Source organism: Paroedura picta, chromosome 3 (assembly GCF_049243985.1).
Source record: "Paroedura picta isolate Pp20150507F chromosome 3, Ppicta_v3.0, whole genome shotgun sequence".
Taxonomy (NCBI): domain Eukaryota; kingdom Metazoa; phylum Chordata; class Lepidosauria; order Squamata; family Gekkonidae; genus Paroedura; species Paroedura picta.
This window is the reverse complement of record NC_135371.1, coordinates 53095298-53110133: the sequence shown is the minus strand read 5'-3', so window position 1 is coordinate 53110133 and position 14836 is coordinate 53095298. Positions and strand designations below refer to the sequence as shown.

Below are 14836 nucleotides of genomic sequence, written 5' to 3'. Positions count from 1 at the left end.
TATTGAGATCCTTGAGTCAGCTTCTCCCCAACCAAGCCACTGGGAGATTTCTCCCCACAAGATCAATTCCTAGGTGGCATCTGTAGGATAGTCCAGTTTAAACCAGGCTGCCCATCAGGACCCTAGCCAATTCAGTGGGAAGAACTCTTTCTGCAGAATCATTTTCTGTGCAGACTCTGTAAGATAGTCCAGTCTAAATTAGGCTACCTAGCAGAGCCTACAAAAAGAGTTCTCCCCGCAAGATCAGCTTTTGGGTGGCTTCTGTTGTGTATTCCGGTCTAAATTGGATTGCCCAGCAGAGCCTGTGGGGAGAACACCCCCATCAGGATTGCCTGCTTGTCATTTACCACCTGATGGACAGCCACCCTGATTCACCCCCAGATAAATTCACCAAATGTCTGGAAGCAGTGGCTGGATAGATTAAACAGAGACACCTGAAACTCAACCCTTACAAGACAGAGGTCCTGTGGCTGGGTAGGAAAGGTCCATATGAGGAAGCGTGATTACCTAACTTGGATGGGGTGCAGCCAGGAATCTTATTATGGAAGCACTTATCACAAGAGTAGTATAGCTGGTGTTCTTCCATCTTTGTCAAACCAAACTACTAGCACCCTATTTGCCCCCAGAACACCTAGCCATGGTTGTCCATATGACTAGACCAGACTTCTGTAACTTGGTCTATGCAGGCCTTAACTTATCCCTGACCCAGAAATAGCAGTTGGTCTAGAATGCAGCAGCCTGGGTTCTCACAGGAAAATCTTTATTTATTTTTGAATTTTTATACCACCACTCTCAGTAAACTGACTTGTGGCGGTTCACAATAAAACATCTCATAAAATACTTTAAGCATAACCTTAAAACATCATAAAATACAACCCCCATAATCCAAAAAACTTGGAAGGCCCACATTTGCCCTGTGCTTCAGCAGCTGCACTGACTATTTGTTGACTACCGGATAAGGTTTAAGGTTTTGGTACTTACCTACAAGGCCATCTGTGTTCTGGGTCCAGCATACCTGATGGACCACCTCTCTGTCTATGTCCCCCAAAGAACACTTCATTCTTCAAATTCCAACTGGCTGGTGGTTCCTGGCCCCAAGGAAGTATGTTTGGCCTCAACCAAGGCCAGGATGTTTTCAGTTCTGGCCCCTGTTTGGTGGAATGAGCTCCCAGAGAAGATTCAGGCCCTGTTGGAGCTGACGCAGTTCTTTAGGGTTTGCAAGATGGAGGTCTTCCACCAAGCTTTTAATTGGGGCCAATGACTTAACATCTGTGGCCCTATCCTACAAAGCACCCACACTGACACTTAGTATGGAGACTTATGACGAGTGAATATCTAGAGGCTGCTATTACATAATGCTGCTAAATTCCTAATGTTGCTATTACATTTTATAATATTGATATTATTGTGCTGGCTTTTAATTTACTGTTAATTTTGACCTATCATGTACACTACCCTGAGCCATATTGGGAGGGTGGTATAGACATTTAATCCTTATCCATGGTTCCTCTATATATTTGTGAAACAGCCTGGGTGGTGGAACGTATCCGGCTGTCCAAGTTAGAATAGGGCCAGCGTTGCTGGCTGCACCCTGATTGGCCTTGCCCCTACACCTCCCTCCCTCCCTCCCTGGACGCTAGCCAAGTTCCTCTCAGACACGCCAGAGACAGAGAGACACACACAGAGCCCTGCCAGACCGAACATGAGCCCTCATTGCCTCCTATCTCTCCTGCTGCAATGGAGGCAGTGAGAGACACAGAGACAGCTGCCCCAAGCTGCTGACAGAGACACAGAGAGGGCCGCCCCTGCTGTGATGGAGGGAGAGAGAAACAGACAGACAGAGCTGCCCCAAACTGCACACCAGCCCCCCTTCCCTCCTACAAACCAGGCCCAATTACCTGCTATGCCTTCTGCTGTGAGGCACAGGAGAGAGAGAGAGAGAGAGAGAGAGAGAGAGAGAGAGAGAGAGAGAGAGAGAGAGATGCACCTCCTGGTGTCCCCTGGGTCCTAGCGCCCATTGCATTCCTGCTTGCAATGGGCTTTCTTGCTAGTTAATAATAATTTAAATTGTTGGGCTCTGTTGGGTAGACTGGTTTAAAGGAACCACCCAAGTTTAAGATAATTTATATTATAGTTTTCTTCCTTATTACTAAGTATGGGTGTAAAGTTGGACAATGAAGAAAGCTGACAGGATGGAAGTTGATTCATTTAAAATCCAATGTGGCATTGGAGGAGAGTTTATGGACAAATAAGGACAAATAAGAGTGTTGCAGATCACATCAAGCCTGAACTCTTTCTAGCACCTAAAATGACCAGTATGAGGCTATGGTACTATGGTCAAATTATGAGAAGAGTCACTTTAAAAGACAATAATGCTAGAAAAAGGTGAAGACGACATGGATTGATTCAATCCAGCTCTCAGTTTCCAAGATCTAAACAAGGCTATTAACGTTAGGACATTTTGGAGGTCGTATGGCATATAGGATTGCCATAATTTGGAAGTGACTAGATGACACTTAACACACATAAATACAAACACTAGCCGTTACTCTCCCACTTACTAATTTCCTGATAAGAACTTTTATAGTGTGCCTTCCCTTCACTGTTAAGAAACAATTTTCTCCATATCTGTCAGGAATGATTTAGAAAAGTCTGAAATTCAAGGTTATATTGTATATGTTAGCAGTTCTTGAAATATATGGCATATAGAATACACATTTATCTAGACAATTTAAGTGAAAAACCCTATCTTCAGAGATACCATTGTAGGGCAAAAGTCAACCTATATATTCAGTCGTATTTTCCTTAGACTCTGTACTTTATCATGTTAATGTTAACTTATTTTGCTTTTTTTTTTTGCCTTGTTTGCAAGGTTTTAGTGTCCTTCAATAAATCATGTCATCCTGATTTTGCTTATTTAGCAGAAGCCCTAACTAAATAGCCTCCATAAATCTGTTACCAAAAGTCAGACAGAAGTCAGTGACACTAAATAATACTGTTTTGGCCCCCATCTTTGGAAATGGTATTCCTGAGAAAGTCAGGAAGGCCCTGGTACTTCTTGCATTCCACAAACAATGTAAAACATTATCGTCCAGTAGATTATAAATTTAAAAGTAGTAGAGCTGTGTAGGTGCAGTGATTAAATGACATGATTTAATAAAGGCAAAATGTGGGTATAGCACAATGACTACTGTGGCATATCAGTATGTCTAATTCTCAATGTAGCCCCATCTGTGAATACTTAAATCCAGAGACTGGGTGATGAAAAGACAAAACAGATCTTTCTACAGCCTGAGAAAAGCCTCATGGTTGCAGGAAAAAATGAAATATAAAAAAAAGAAATGGCCTCTGCAGTGCTTTTTTTTTGGGGGGGGGGGACTTCTAGGCAACCACAAGGCTATTGCTAGCATTCAGTCTTTGGTTTCTGCTGGTAAAAGGCAGGGGGGAAAGGACCTTTTCTAGTCCAGCTTCGGCATTTGAGGAAAGATGTATCAGGATCAGGCTATGGAATCACTACTGATAGTCTTAGCTGCTAGCTACTGTTCAGCAACAGCTACCACATGAAAGCCAGTATACTTTAATTACTAGGATCTGGCAGACCCAATGTTATGGATACTTAAAACTAGAAATTAGAGTCATGATTAGTCAGACTACAAATCTGAGAAAAGTCCCAGGTTTGCAGGAAAAAAAATAGAAATAAACACATTGGGAATGGACCTCCCTCAAACAGTAGAAGCAACATCTGAACTCTTAAAAAATGAATGCACTCTCAGTGGGAGTTAAGGAGGTTGTAATACTACAACAGTGTTGTTGTTGTTGCTGTTGTTGTAGTTGTTGTTAGGTGCGTAGTCATGCAAAGAGAGAACAGAGTTTTGTTGCCTTGTAGCCTTGTAACCCATGAGATCGGTACACTAGGATTCACTGGAGTTTAATAAAGCTGCTATTATAAACAGCCCATTTATTTAATTTCTAGTTATTTAATTTCAGTTATACTTTACTTTTAAATAGAGATTCAAGGTGGCTTTTATTGTTGTTGTTGTTAGGTGTGAAGTCGTGTCCGACCCATCGCAACCCCATGGACAATGATCCTCCAGGCCTTCCTGTCTTCTACCATTCCCCGGAGTCCATTTAAGTTTGCACCGACTGCTTTAGTGACTCCATCCAGCCACCTCATTCTCTGTCGTCCCCTTCTTCTTTTGCCCTTAATTACTCCCAGCATTAGGCTCTTCTCCAGGGAGTCCTTCCTTCTCATGAGGTGACCAAAGTATTTGAATTTCATCTTCAGGATCTGGCCTTCTAAGGAGCAGTCAGGGCTGATCTCCTCTAGGACTGACCAGTTTGTTCACCTTGCAGTCCAAGGGACTCGCAAGAGTCTTCTCCAGCACCAGAGTTCAAAAGCCTCAATTCTTTGACGCTCGGCCTTCTTTATGGTCCAACTTTCACAGCCATACATTGCAATTGGGAAGACCATAGCTTTGACTAGACACACTTTCATTGGCAGGGTGATGTGTCTGCTTTTTAGTATGCTGTCTAGATTTGCCATAGCTTTCCTCCCCACGAGCAAGCGTCTTTTAATTTCTTTGCTGCAGTCTCCGTCTGCTGAGATCTTGGAGCCCAGGAAAATAAAATCTGTCACTACTTCCATTTCTTCCCATCTATTTGCCAGGAATTGAGAGGGCTGGATGCCATGATCTTAGTTTTCTTTATGTTGAGTTTCAAGCCAATGTTTGCACTCTCCTCGTTCACCCGCATCAACAGGCTCTTTAGTTCCTCTTCACTTTCTGCCATTAGAGTGGTATTAACTGCATATCTGAGGTTGTTGATATTTCTCCCTGCAATCTTGATCCCAATTTGTGACTCATCTAACCCTGCCTTTCTCATGATGTACGCCGTATACAAGTTAAATAGGCAAGGCGACAGTATACAGCCTTGCCAAACTCCTTTCTCAATTTTGAACCAATCAGTGATTCCTTGCCCGGTTCTCACTGTTGCTTCTTGACCTGCATATAGGTTTCTCAAGAGACAAATAAGATGCTCTGGTATTCCCATCTCTTTAAGAACTTGCCACAATTTGTTGTGCTCCACACAATCAAAGTATTACCAGCCTTCAATCTTTGGTTTTTGTTAGTAAAAGCTAGGGAGAGGGTACAGGGCCTTTACAAGGGTGTTTTGGCCAATGGGCCCAGACTTGGCAGCAATCACAAGATAACTTATAAATAAATAAAATAACAGATAAATAAACAAACAAACTTTATACCACCCAACTTGCGTAGCTCGCCCAAGACTCGCTACTTTTTACTGTTCAGCACTCCCCCCCCTTCATGTTATCCAAATGTGGTGTAATTGTTACAGTTTAAAACAAGGTTTTTGAAGTCCCAGGTTTCAATCTGCACTCTATCTTGGAAGATCACTGGTGACCGTGGGCCAGTCACGTTCTCAGTCTAACCTACTTCACAGGCTTATTGTACAGATAGAATGACGTATAGAATGATGTAAGCTGGCCTGGGTCCATATTATGAGATGTAAAAGAAGTAAATTTATTTATTTTATTCTTTAATTCAGTGGTCCCCAACCTGCGGGCTGCGGCCCGGCGCCGGGCCGCGGCTCCCTCTCCCCGCCCCGCCCCGCAGTAAAAAACTTCCCCGGCCACAAGCTTGCGGCCCGGGCAGCTTCTTACTGCGGCAGGGCGGGGAGAGGAAATCGGGGCCTGGCCGCACCCGTGTGGGCGTGGCCGATATGTGGGCGCGGTTCGCGGGCATGGCCCGATGCAGGGGCACGGCCCGATGTTCGGGCGTGGCTCGCGGGTGCGGCCCGATGCACGGGCGCGGCTTGTGGGCGCGGCCGATGCGTGGCCCGTGCGGGTGCGGGCCGCGGGCCGCACCCCAATGCCCTGCCGGTCCCCAACCTCAGAAAGGTTGGGGACCACTGCTTTAATTTATATGCTGCCCCTCGCTGCAAGCAAGCTCTGGCCGGCTTACTATATCTCAACAACTAAAGCTTCTTCAAAAACATCACAGTATAAAAACTAGTCCAGTGACATTCCATTGTATGTCCCCTGGCCTTTCTATTGTTGACCCTTCCAAGATTATGGTGAGAAAGTCTCTTAAACACAGGAAGTAACTGGCATAACTGGGGATAGATGGTTAAGATGGGATAAGTGAGAGGCAGAGGCAAGCCCAGAGCTTTTCTTTTTTTTATCTTGACCTCAACCATGATCTTGGTGGAATAGTGCCATGTTAAAGACCCTGCAGAACTTTGTTAGTTCCATCAGGGCCTGGATCAGAGCTGGTAACTTGTTCCACTAGACTGGAGCCAGGTCCAGTCAGATTTCTCTGGGGCCAGGGATCACCAGCAAATTTGTATTTGCAGGTCGTAATATTTCCTGGGGGAGATAAAATACAGAGTGATTGTGGGTTAGAAGGAGAGAAGAAAATGGGGAAAGTGGGCATTTAAGGGCTGTTAGAAGGGAGAGAAAAAATTATGTGAAGAAGGAATACAATGGGAAGTGATTTGCCTTCACTAGTTCCTTCAGGATCCCCACCAAAGTGCCACTGAGCCTGGGCCTGTGCAACTGGGCCATAATTTTCCCAGAAAGAAGTTGCCGGGGGGGGGGGGGTGGAAGAATGAAAAGCTGAAGGGGGAGTGATAAAGGCAATTGTTTCCTTCTCTTCTTACCTTTTGGATGAGAAGAAGAGAAGAAATCAGAAAAGGAGGAAAGTCTATGGGGGCTTATAAATAAGAGAAACAGTAGGGTGGAGGAAATGAGATTCTCCACTGCAAAACTTTGCAAGCCCCTGCTTGTATTCAGGGATGTGCAGTAACAGGAAAATCTGGACCGCTTTGGGTTCAGAAGAACCCACCTCGGACCAGTATAAGTTCAGCCAAGGCGGGTGCTTCGACCAAAGTTTTGGCTGGAGTGCTTCAGACATCTCTGAAGCACTTCACCCATTAAAGTCTCTCATTTCTTCCTGCTCTTCCGGGCAGGCTGAAGCCGTGCTGCCGTGGCAGGAATGGAGCTTTCCTTGGGGGGCACCAAAAGCAACGGCCCGCCTCCCCTTCCTCAAAGACCACCATCTCCAGCTCCAGAACAAGCAAGCTGCCGCAGCTGACTTCTCAGGCTGGTGCAGCTCCTGCCCCATCTCATCCTCACCCGTGCAGCACGGTGATATGCCTCAATGCCCGGCAGGATGCTCCCCTAAGCGATGTACTTATTCTGTGGTGCTTGGGGGAGGTGGCAGCCTTGGAGGCTCCTGCTTGCACCACCCCTCCAAAAGGCTGGCGGAGTCCCAGGAGTGCTTCCCTCCAGACGGAGGTCGGGAGACCCGACACAGGTGAGTGAGGGAGTGAGTGGCGGTGGCAGCTGGGCAGGGAGCAGGCTGGGCTGGGGCCCTCACTCTTGCTCTCCTCCCTTCAGGGCAGGCCTTGCAAGAGGAACGTCACTCCTGGCAGGCAGGTACCGAAGCAAGCCAAAGCATGCCAAAGTGTGCTCAAGTACCCTTCAGACAGCCACTTTGGCTCTGTCTCCATATATGAATTACCCTCTGGACTGTATTTGGTCGATTTGGAGATTTTTCAACCAAAGGAATCCGAAGCGCACATCCCTACATTGTCTATTTGCACTGTGTATTACCTTTTGAAGAAAAGATTTTCTTCCTCAACCTTTGTTCTTTATAGTCTGTACAGTGCAGTCCCACATGAGAATTGTGCATACACAGACCATGCGTGTTCCAAAAGCCCCTGGCAGCATAAAGTATTTTCCCACCCTTAAGCATGCTGAATAGTGAAATGGCATTAGAGGAAATGATTAAAAACCCAGGATTCCTGTCTTGAGTTCTCTTTTTCAGCAACAGCCTCAGAAAATTAAGGGAGGAAGGCATTATTCCACCCTTTATATGGACACTGTTGGCTAGAACTGCATGAAAGTGAGAAAGTGCCTCACATTGTCAGGAATTGCTGGAACATCTGGACATAAGAACATTAAATGAGCAGCAGTTACATTGAAATCCACCCATGTGTTACTTGTTAAATTTCATGTCTTTTTTCTGTCTGTTTCATAACTGTATGCTTTTATTGCTGCCTCATTATAAAAACTTTTACTTGAGATATACATTTAAGAAATTCCCCTCCTCTTTTTAAAAATCAGATTTATTTCAGCTATCCTATGTTAAATTGTTCTTAGCCTTTTCTTCAACTTCCTTTTAGTTTTATTCCTTTATAAATAAAAACTTACACTCACTCAGCAACCCCTAAGTGAATCCTGCAAATCGTTAATCTGATGGATCTTTCCTTGAAAATCACCAGGCAGAAGGAAGCCCCTCTTCCAATATGCCCAACAATAATACACCCCAGATATATGGCAGTTGGGGAAGTTGGGGTGAGGTGGGGTGGGGGATGACTGGCATGGTGATGTGGGTGGGTATTCTTATGTACTTTTATTACTGCATTGCACTTTTATGTTGTATGCCACCATGGTCTAGCAGGCTAGGAGTGGTGGCCAAAAAATTGAATATTAAATAATTAAATAATAATAAATACATTCAAAAACTGTTCCTGTGTTTTCCAAATCAGAGCTAACTAGGGGCAAAGCCCGTTGTATCCAAGAATACAACGGGCGCTAGAGCTTGGCAGTGGGAATAGGAATAGGAGTTGTCCAGTCTGTAAGCGCATGGGGTTGAATGTGTGTGTTGTGTGGGAGGTTGTGGTGGCAAATGAGGGCATGGGTGTGGAGATATGGGTGTCAAGAACCTGTGGTTTGGAATGTTTGTTGAGTGGACTGGCTTTTGGGAAGAGGACTGACCTTTGGGAATTGTGGCATAGTGGTTACAGATGAGCTTTCCAGAGCCATGTCTTCAGATATGTGAAGGAAAAATCAGGAAAAATTAGGGGAAAATTACATGGCAACCAATTCCTCCCAGTTCTGTATCATTTCCCTTCTTGTGCGAATTAGGCCACAGACACCGAAATGCCCCTCTGCCTTAATACTAAGGTGACTAGATTGTCCCACTTTTGGAGGGACATCTGGGAGTACCTGGCAAATTATACTTATGTTGAAAATATATATATATATATATATATATATATATATATATATATATATATATATATATATATATATATATATATATATATATATATATATATATATATATATATATATATATATATATATATATATATATATATATGAGCCTCTTGTGGCGCAGAGTGGTAAGGCAGCCGTCTGACAGCTTTGCCCATGAGGCTGGGAGTTCAATCCCAGCAGCCGGCTCAAGGTCGACTCAGCCTTCCATCCTTCTGAGGTTGGTAAAATGAGTATCCAGCTTGCTGGGGGGTAAACGGTAATGACTGGGGAAGGCACTGGCAAACCACCCCGTATTGAGTCTGCCAAGAAAATGCTAGAGGGCGTGAGGGGTGGGAGGGGGAGCACTCATCAGCCTCCTGCTAGCTCTGTCAGGGTTCTGAGGCAATTTGCAGTTGGACATGACAGTTAGGACAGCCTTGGGGGGAAAAGGGCTGGCGCAGCCTCTGTTCTCATCCCCCTTGGCAGCCCTACTGATCAGGGGCAGACTGGCAGCGATGTCTCCAGATTGCCCCTGGCTGGGCTGACTGGATGGAACCGGTCTGTCCTGGTGAGGGACCAAAGGGCCAATTGTTGGCCCCCCCATCTCGGACTGAGCCCACCCCAACACCCCTTACTGTTTTATTAAGAGGGACAGATGGCAGCTTCAGCCCCTGCTCCTCAATAGAATTAGCAGCCCCATGTGGCTCCTCTGCAAGACAAAAAAGGAGGACCGGCAGTAATCCTGACCATGTCTAGTAGTGATGAGTGTGAACCAGAAAAATGCTGGTCAGGTCAATTTGTGGCTAATTTGTGGGGAAAGTGTCAATACAGACCGGTATCCCCATACCTATGTGAGCCTGTCTCCAGTATTATACTATTATTCTATATAAGGACTTGTCACTGATGAAAGAATCTCACTGAAAACGGATATTACCTGGATTCTGTTTTGACAGAAGTCCTACAGAATAAAGAAATAAGGAAAACTACAAAAAAAACCCGACACTTTTCTTTCTTTTATGAATATATTTATTTTATTGCCAGTGGATAGGTCTGTTTCTCTCTGGTTAAACCAGGGGTAGTTAAACTGCGGCCCTCCAGATGTCCATGGACTACCATTCCCAGAAGCCCCTGCCAGCAAATGCTGGCAAGGGCTTCTGGGAATGGTAGTCCATGGACATCTGGAGGGCCGCAGTTTGACTACCTCTGGCTTAAACCACAAACTGAACCAGGAGGCTGGCTTGCAAATGGGTTTGTTGTCCTTAAACCCTGTTGACAGGGACAGGAACTACATCAGTTTAAATGAAGTTTGCAGAAAGCCCAAAAAACAGCTTCCTGCTGCTAAGCTGTTTCACTTTCTTGTGCTGTATTTTTAAATGGACGGCAAACCCTCCCCCCCTCCAAAAAAAAAAAACAGCTGAGCAGTTAGGGAGGCTTAAAGGGACTCCGAATGTCTTTAGACCCATACTTTCTTCTCTTTCCACAAACTGCTTGCTGGAGATTGTGACAGATTGAATCACAACTTTTAGTTTGTTAACCACAAACAGGGCAAAATTCATGACCTATTTTGTTTTGTGGTTTGTCCATAATGTCTAATTTTGCCCAAGAACTGTCAACATCCAAGTGTCCTAATATTACTCTGTCTAGCCTTTGGGGACAATTCTCTTAGTTTTAAGTTCATGAGCAACAGTTTGTGTTCTTATTTTTCTTAGCTGACGTGTATGATAACATTTAGTTGGCAGGAGTTTAGAACCAGGGCCAGGACCCACTGAGACTTGGCCTTGGTTGCTTGAGGTGATTTCTTCATATATCTTTATGATGGATTGCTGCTTCAAAAAGAAAAGACCCTGTTTTTGTTAGACATTCTAGATCTGGCAGGTGACTTCTAGGTTAGCACCACAAAAACATGACACAACTTTGACTTCTAAGAAAGATTTTGCTTCATTCTAAGAGGTGGGTTGCCACTAGTCATGCCTAGACAAATTAGCATTTAAATATGTGCGAACTATTCTGTGGCATAGTGTTTGCTTCTGGAGACAGCAATGAATAAACAAAAAACGCTGAGTATTTAGGTCCGTCTCTCCCTCAGTTCTTCTTTCTCATAATGAATATGCCGTATTCATTGGCGTCTGTAAGTAACATTAGCAGAAGGTAAGAGAGGGACTGCCTAGCAACCCACAGAAATCCCAAAGAGAGGTGGAAAGGAAGTGATTTTCATGTAATTATTCACTCCTACAAAAGCTGTTGTCAGGTAGACACTAGAAACATAGCTGTTTTATTATTCCCTTAACCTACTTTCAGTCTTTTGAGAATCACTTCCATTAAAGGGGGGGGGGGGAGAGAAGGAGCTTAATTCAGCCATTTTATGCCTATTTAAGTTCTGTTTTTTCCCCTAATGACTCCTCCGCTCACAGAAGCCGTGTTGTTAAAAACTCATGGGTAGTAAAACCTCAAAACCAAAATGGGGCCTATATCCAAAATACATTGATTTTTTGTTGTTGTCATTTATACACCATGTGCTCATATTATCTTCTGCTTTATTTTGCTCTTTAATTGCCACTTTGAATGACATGGCTTATTGAATGGATAGCAAGACAGTATTGCAATGAAAGGCTTGGATTCTTTGGGAAGAAGCTAAATATATTTACACAGAATCCTGTCAGAGCTCTTTTGAGACTTACAGCTCCACTGAAATAATCTGAGTTTCAATAATATTTTTCAACATATGCTTTTATTTATTTATTTATTTGATTTTTATACCATCCTCAAAGCAGACTGGCTCAGGGTGGTATACAATATTATGTATGTATAAAATACAGTAGATAAAATAAGATGAATTTTGACTTAAAATTAATTTTTACAAAGTTAAACACAAACAGGTTAAAATATCAGCAATGACAACTTATATTCAGAGCATTCTGTAGATGTTCACCCAAAGGCGAGGATATGGTTTGGGGCTTCTTGCAAAGATAAATAGGTGGGGCCGTTAGGTAGTTAAGTAGGCCCCAACAAAGGGCTGGCACAAGAGCCATGTCTTGCAGGCCATGTGGAACTGTGCCAGCTCTGGCAGGTCCCAGATGTGTTCCAGGAGCTCATTTCACCAGGTAGGGGACAGGACAGAGAATGTCCTGGTTGAGGCTACACGTACCTCTTTGGGGCCAGGGACTGGTTGGTGTTTGTGGAGCAAAGCATTCTTCAGGGGGTTTAGAGTAGAGAGACTGTCTCAGATATGCAGGACCCAGAGCATATGGCCTTATGGGTGAGTACCAGTACCTTAAACCTGATCTAGAATTAAACTGAGAGCCAGTGCAGTTGTTAGAGTACCGGACAAATGTGTGCCCTCCATGGTGTGGCCATAAAGACCCTGGCTGCTGCATTCTGGATCATTTGCAGTTTCTAGAGCAAGGATAAAGGAAGGTTACTTAGAGTAAATTATAGAAGTCTAGTCTAGAGGTGACCGTTGCATGGATGACTGTGACTAGATGTTCCAGGGCCAAGTAGGTCACTGGTATGTTGGCTTGACAAAGGTGGGGAAATGCTAGCTGCTCTATTCCTCAGACTTGTGTCTCCATGGATAAGGAGGTATCAAGAATCACACCCAGATATCTGGCTAAGGTAGCAAGTGATAATTGGATCCTGTCCAGGTAGGGTAGATGCACTTTCTCACTCAGTCTCTTCATGCCTAGCCTTAGGATCTCCGTCTTTGAAGGGCAGAATTTCAGGTAACTCTGCTTGACCATCCGGTCACTGCTTGCAGTCAACTGGCCAAGTTGTCTAGGGGTGTCTCAGGGCAGCTGTCCATCATGAGGTAGAGCTGCATGTCATCTGGTTCTTGATGGCACCTCTTGGACCAGCTGGGCAAAAGGATGTATAAAGATATTAAAGTTGGGGAAAGAATTGCACCTTGTGGCACCTCACAGTGAAATTCAAAAATCTATGTTTGTGAGTTAAATTGGATACTGGAGAGAAAGTCTCTCTTCAAAGTTTCAAACACCTTGTTGAAAAGCAAAAACTTTATTTGTTGGCAAAATATCTGGATTTAGTGTGAATACAAAGTTAGTTTTTATTATTGGTTCATCCTGACCTCCCCCCCCCCCAAATTACATAAAATATTTTATTTTGAACTTTCAAAAGCCTCTTGTATGTTATTGCAGGATTAAAATATAAGAAGGTAAATGTGTATTTTCTCTCAAGTGCCTGAGCTGGGCCAGTATCAAAATATATAATGTGACAGGATGGGACAGCCATAAACCAACAAATAAGAAGAAAATAGATATAGGGGGCCACACAGCAAGAAAGAAGAAGGGGGGATCCTGTGAGTGAGAGAGGGAAGAGGGTGACATCTCTGTACCTGGCCTCAGGCAACCACTTGGAATGGGCTAAAGGAGGCATAGATGGGTCTGCATGGTTCCCAAGGACAAAGTGCTTCTGGGGAGAAACAGAAGGAGAGTCAATTTGTATTCCATTGTGCCACCAAGTATGAAGTCTTCCTCTGTCCCAAGTACTCCCCCCAAAGAGCTGTTCTTCAGAACTAGCAGGCTCACAGTCTCCCGATGTAGTTCTCTATATAGAGATCATCAACCAAGGTAACTAAAGCACCCTTTGTTCCAAATCCCAGTCTGAAGCCAGATTGAAATGGATCCAGAAAATCAGTCTCTTCCAAGAACCCCTGGAGCTGAGAAGCAACCGCCTACTTTAGCACCTTGCCCAAGAATAAAAGATCAGAGACTTGCCAGAAGTTCTCCAGCAAAGTGGGTCTCAGTAAGGTTTTCTTTTCCGGAATAATTTTAAACACTGCCTCCTTAAGCATTGGTGGCACAACTCCTGCTCTAAAGTTCTTACCCACTCAGCCAGCCTACTTCTTGAGGCTGAAAAATATTGCCTTTTTGCCTTCATACCATCACAAAGTAGGCTCACATATGAGCTGTATGTTATGTTCAATCAGTTGCACTGGGTTTTCTGCTGTTGTCCCTCCTGTTTTATAACCATCAGTTCTCTAGTGAACCAGGGAGACTGCTTGGCACTGTCTGGCAGGAGAGGATGCTTAGGGGCCGTTGTGTCAACAGCATGGACAATCTTTCTATTTCAGAGAGAGCCAAAAGCCTTAACTAAACTGTCAGCAGACATGGTAGGAAAATCCTCACACTTGGACCGCAACCCATAAGACACTTGGGGCGGACCATCTTAAAGCATTCATTACCCTTGCAAAGGAAAGAGGAAGCTGCAAATCTGAACTCTATCAGAAAATTATCTATGACAAAAGAATCAAATTTAAATCCCTCACTTTCAGATCAGTGGATATGGTAACAATGATTACTGTAGTATGTGCTATGAAAACTGTCCCAAAATTAGTTTGTCCAAAGTTCAGGAAACAGTGCCGTAGAAATAGAGGAAACCATGGCTATAGGAAGACAATGTGCAGCCTGTGTCATGCCTAAGCCACAAAGCCTCAGGAGGCCATGGTGACCTTGCAGACAGGGAGAGCATCTGGTGGAAGTGGGTAAAGGCCGAAAATAAACATTGCACTTATTGAAGAATGAGCCATTTTACATAAATTCAGGAGATGAGAGGAGTCCATCTTAGTTCAAGAGGTCAACCATAAACATATGGTCCAGAGAAAGAAAAGGAAGCTTCTTGAATACTGAAACCAAAGTAATGATGCAACTTAAAGAATTAGTTGGAGACTTATTTCTTTTACTCAGTCTGTTGTTTTTATCTATGCTCCCATGCAAATCCTTGAGATATCCTTTTAGTGCAGTATGTAATTCTTTGTAGCTT

The 14836-nt window shown here is 44.0% G+C and overlaps 1 protein-coding gene across 1 annotated transcript in view; it reads left to right on the top strand.

Moving 5' to 3' along the window:
* SLC6A11 (solute carrier family 6 member 11) overlaps positions 1-14836 on the top strand; it is a 173974-nt gene that overhangs the window by 115769 nt on the left and 43369 nt on the right. The gene's annotated exons all lie outside the window — the stretch shown is intronic.